General features: G+C 37.8%; 1 non-coding gene across 1 annotated transcript; it reads left to right on the forward strand.

Annotated features, from left to right (window-relative positions):
• Positions 1-5,394: 5,394 nt before the first annotated feature.
• LOC141334204 (U2 spliceosomal RNA) lies at positions 5,395-5,578 on the forward strand. Its single transcript, XR_012355520.1, has one exon. It is a non-coding gene; the product is annotated as a U2 spliceosomal RNA (small nuclear RNA).
• The last annotated feature ends 256 nt before the right edge of the window (positions 5,579-5,834 follow it).

The following is a 5,834-nucleotide window of genomic DNA, read 5'->3' on the forward strand; positions in this document are numbered from 1 at the left end:
GGCCGCATCAGGTTTTCCACAAGAAAAGCTTTGTTAAACAATTGTCAATCTTCTCAAATCTCTGTATTTAAATTTTTTAACAACATAAAATGAAAAAAATAAATTAAGAATTAATAAGAAAATAAATAAATCAATTAGTACTTAATAATATTAATAATAATGAAATGAATAATAACAATAATAATAATAATAATAATAATTAGATTGCACTAGTCAGCGACTATATGTGGTTTCTTCAAATATTCTATATCTGCTGTATTCAGATTCAAAAGTCTGTATTAACAATTCTTTAACCTTTAACCTTCTGAACATGAATTTTCCTGAACACGAATGAAACCTTGAAGAACTGTTCAGAAGAAGACTGTTGTTCTGAACATGGCTTCTCTTGCCTGCTCCTCGCTGCTAGAGACCTGGCAGCTCTTCCTCTTCGAATTATTTATTAATAAACTAGTATTTTCTGAGTCAGTGTCGCAAATATGAAGTTGACGATTGTGACTCGGCATCTGCTCACTGGACGCGCTTAAATGTAGGCTATCTTTATGGATTAGGCCTATAGCTCATGAAAGAGTTTTGTTTTCGATTTGAATGATTTCGTTTTAGTAGTGAAGTAGGACTAATAATTTAAAATCAATGTATTACTCTTACCTTTATGAACAAAAAAAAAAAAAAAGTTTTACATAGCGCTTTTATATTTATGGATTTTAATTTAAATCGTGAAGGCTAGATGGATCTGTCTGCCGTTGCCGCTTGTTCGTTACTTTAAAAAAATAAAAACTTGAATTTCACAAACAAAACGTGTTCCAAATATATTTCTAAATTAACTTTATAAACTAAAGAAACGAAAATAAATGCAATTACTTTGCTATTAAAAACAGCAGCTGTGCGATGGGGAAGAGAAAGAGAACTCGGCCAGTAATTCTGATGCGCTGTCGAGGTTGTTAGGATTTTTTGCAACGAATGTTTGTTTAATAGCCTATTTAACACTTAGTCATATTTTTACACTGATTTATTTTAGCGTTTTGTGCTTGTTCACTGACGGAATTTCTAAAATAAACACGCACGTTCGTTAATACAGTTTGAACCTCATTTATTTTCAGTTTCAATATAAAAACACCGTTTTTACATTGTGCTGAGTATTAAGGCTACTGTCTCCTTCTCTGTGTTCCAGTCTGACACGCTCATTTAGTAAAGATTTAAACTTAACACAGACTGTCAGAATGGACTTTTATGCATAAATGGAAAAGCTCGTTTTGACAGATAACGATATGACCGTAAACTGAAAGTTTTAATGCTACGGATCTGTAAAAGCTCCTCACAGGGCAAGCCATAACGCTATTAGCTTCAAGTTTAAAACAAGTTATTCTCATGTTTTAGGCGGCTTGGATCATACTCTACTGCAGCATCTCAGTCTGTTTCCTCCACTATTTTTAGATGCATTTTGTCTTTAGAAATGCGTCATTCGGTGCTTTAATTTGACGTGATCCTCTGAAGTTGTACGTGCACTGTGGGCAGACCTGATTAATCGATAATGAGAATTGTTGTCGTAGTTGTTGCAGCACTGAGATATTTATATACAATTATATACGTAACGTATATGGGCCTACGTCGTATAATGTCCCGCTGGGCAGCAACTTAAAAAACTTTTTAAAGTGTTGTGAATGCAGAGCGCTGGGACAAATATCTGCGTGTGCCCAGTAGAAACGAGGCAGCCAGCCAGGCATGGAAGAAAACACTCCATGGCAACGCTGCTGTAAATTTTACTCATTGAGAAATGTTTCTCGGCTTGCATCAAGCCCTACCGATGTCCCGCCCCCAAAAGCCATATACCCCACCGTGATTGGTAGGTTCGCTCAGCTCCGCACACAACACTGTAAAGTCCCATACACATCAAACTCGCGGGCCGCAGTAACATTAAACTTTCATATTAAGGCGGGGGCCACAAACTATCGTCCTGCGGGAGTTTGAGACCCCTGCCCTAAGAACTATAAGTACTGTAGATGTCAGTACCCAAAATTGGCCTAATCTTAATACCACATAATATTCTCTTGTATCATATTCTATCACAGATATCACAGAGTAGTTTAAAAAGGTGTGAATTAAATATAACAGGAACCATTTAAAAGGAACATTAGGAATAAATAGGGAAAGGACCTACACCATACACCTGGGATTAAAAATAGATAAGGGCACTCAAAGAGATTGAGGGATGTAATCTGTCATCATGTTTGTAATTTAATGTTGATCATTTGTAATACTGACTATAATAAATATTCCAATGATAAATGCATTTCTTTGTCTTGTGTTTGTTTCTTTGATGTTTTTTTTAAGCAGGGGCCCTCTACATTAGTGTATTACATACTACTACATGTATTGCATACATTTCCATAGTTGAAACATAAGTTCAAAGAACATCTAATTTCTTTACTCACTTACACTATGGTGAAATTAAAACAGTAACTGTATGTTTGTGTCATTATGTCACACATGCCTGGTTGAAACTGTTGAAAATCTGCATAGGTCAGGGTAACAGATCTGCCTAATTAGGGATTTGGAAGGATTTGTAGGGTCTGTCCTTGCACCGGACTTGAACCTAGATGCTGTCACCCTACCAGCCCTCATGTCAAACCATAGCCTTGACTTCCCTGTTGTCGTGTCTCTTCCTCAACTTTTACTGCCAACAACATTGTAAATTATAGAAGATGAAATGAATGACATGACACCTTAAAGCACATTTTAGTCATATGAGATTAAGAAGGATGACTATACCTGCTCTGGTGTGACTTCCATTTCATTGAATACCGCATCACATTTTTTCTCAAGGTCCGAGGCAGACAGCTTCCGGTTCTGAGCACTGTATAACTCAGTCAGGGGCTGTGGTAGACCCAGAGACACCACCTTTGGTTGAAACTGTTTACAGTAGTGTGGCAATATGCGTAGGATACCACTCTTCTCTGAAGGGTTTGGAGTTGCATTATCCAGAGCCTTGTAGAATTGTTCTATAGCTGCTGCAGACACACTTTTTTCACAGATGGACAACCTGAATGGCTTTGGTTGTTTACACCACAACGATTTTTGGCAGGATTTGAGAAATCAATTCCTGATCCCTCTTCGTACAAAGCCTTGCCCACTTTCAAAGGAGGAAGTCCCCACTGTCTGGGCCCATCAGTGCAGCTTTTGTCTTCCAGATGTTTAACAGCAGAGTCTATTGCGTACAGCAGAGCTGTCACATGGGAGAACACCTTTCCCAGGCCCGCTTTACATGTACAGTGGCCGCACAAGACTGTCCCATCCTTCTTCAAAGATACCCATGGTTGTAGTTGGGTTTCAGACAGTGACTGACTGTGATGCACCTACAATTACAGAAAGTGGCATAAATACATTATTCTTACATTAATGTTATTGTGATGTTATTATTTACTGCTGCAGTGACACCATAAATGCCCCTTGTGAATACATCTTAATCACTATGGTAGTCGAATCTTAACATAGGCTACAGTGAATATAATCTCAGATAAGATGATGGCTAGATGTAACAACTATGTGTGGCAACTGATCACAGACACTCCGTGGTTTACTGGCTATGATGCACCTACAAATACAGAAAGTGGCATAGATACATTATTTTTACATGAATGTTATTGTGATGTTATTGTTTAATGCTGCACTGACACAATAAATGCACATTGTGAATACTTTGCTGTGATTAACTGGTAGAATCTTAACATAGGCTACTGCGAATATAATCACTGATAAGAAGATGTCTAGATGTTACAATTATATGTGGTTACTACGGATCACAGACACACCGTGATTTTCTGTCTGCATGGATTAACGTCTGATCGATAATTAATGAATGCACTTCCCGAGCTGGGATGCGTCCAGGCATCCATTAAAAATCCACGGCCGACCATGTCCACTGAAATCATAGGCTACGTGTTATATAAATATTTATCAAGAAATAACAGACCGCATTTTACATTAGAATTCAAATAAGCCATGTAATAATACAAAATAAATCATAGATCGATGTCTTACCTTTGCCATTATGAGGTACCTCCCCCCGCCATTAGCGTAGCATCGCCTTCCTGTAACCCAGCCAGCTACAAAGAACTGGTAAGCATCCAGACTTTTAAAAGCTTTGAGATCAGCACCAGTGTATGGGGATACCCCGTTTACCACATAGTGGTACAAATCGTGGAAGAAGGTAAGGGTCTGTATCCAAACCTGCTATCTTCAACTTCTCCAAATATCGCTCTTTGTGAGCACCTACCAGATGCCCTACCTCGACCTATAACGGCACTACAACTTCTTCAATAGAAGAAGCCATGAAGTTTAGTGGTAACGTTAACGTTATCTATTTTAATCTGTTTAAAACTATTCAAATTTCCCGCTCGTCTACTACTGCTCAGCCTGCACGTCCAGTGATTTTGCCGTCCAGCATGGCGTTGTCATGTGGTCGTGGTCACGTGTTTGCAAAGGGTCTATATGTTGGTAGATCATCAACATGTACAATATAGGTTTTTCAACCTAAATCAATTTGCTTTGGCACAACAGTTCATTAAGTTGACAGCAAGAAAAATTATTTTTTCATGCAAAAAAATATTTTTGTGAAAAAAACATGTTTACCAAAGTACCATGAGCTCCTTCATGGTCAAGGGGAAATGGGAAGGGCTTGAAAACATAAATGTTCACATGTCCACAAATGTGTTCGTTGCCTAGATACAGGGGGCGTTTTACATTACCCGATGTCTCACATTACCCCGTTCTCCCATATCACTTGAAAAACACACACTTGCTCTCCATTTTACTCTCAGAGTATTCTGGCCTCTCATCACTTTACTCAGGTAGTATATTTTGAAATGAGTTTACATACACCATAAATGATAATTATTTTGCAATTCTATCACTTTTACAGAATATGCATTCACTGCAAGTCTCTGCTATTAACTGTCTGATTTTGATGTTGATTTTTTTTAAATGAGAATTTGAATTGTATTCTGTTTCATTATCTAACTTAAATATCTGATTTATTAAGTAATTGTATTTGTTCTTTCTTTACAGTTCCTCTCTCTCAAGTGAACTTTGGAACTTGAAACATGGAGGTGAGAAATACTTGTTTGTACACTTTACAATATGTAGGCACTAACATTAATTCATGTTTAACTAATGTACAAGTACCTAATAAGTTAATAGTCATGTCAAAACAAACCATAATGATCTCTTTGCAAAACACTGGTTAATGATTAATTAAGGCAAGTGTAACATATTTTCTCTGTAGTTAATAGGCTGTGTTCATTTTAAAACTACACATAATAATGTATAAACTGCTGAATTCCTTAAACATGGTTTCATTTAATATTGACACAAAATGTGTAAACTTGAGAATGACACATAATCGCTTTTCAGCCTTTTGGCTAAGATCAAGTGTAGTATCTGTTCTTATCAGTTTAATATCTGATATGTCCCCTACCCGGGGACTGCATATTAAATAGATTTTTGGATCAGGGAGCTGGGTATTGCAGTGTCTCCAGGAATGGTGCGCTTCTTCTTTTCCCTTGAGCAAGGCACCGTACCCCCAACTTCTCCCCGGGTGTGTGTTCTGAAAGCGCTGCTCCACTGCCGAGAGGGAGGTGCGCGCGCATTGGGAGACCTCGCGCTCCGGAGAGCCTCAGAAACTATATTATGTTTGTCCAATTATGTGTTTATGTATTGTTGCTAGACACTTTTCGCTAGGTTGGCAACATTGTGCATCCATTTCTTTAACAATGGGCTAGGTAGTGGGTCAAACAGAAAATGCATGCTGCATTAATCGCACGTTAATAAAATTAGTGGCG

This window comes from Garra rufa, chromosome 4 (genome assembly GCF_049309525.1).
Source record: "Garra rufa chromosome 4, GarRuf1.0, whole genome shotgun sequence".
Taxonomy (NCBI): domain Eukaryota; kingdom Metazoa; phylum Chordata; class Actinopteri; order Cypriniformes; family Cyprinidae; genus Garra; species Garra rufa.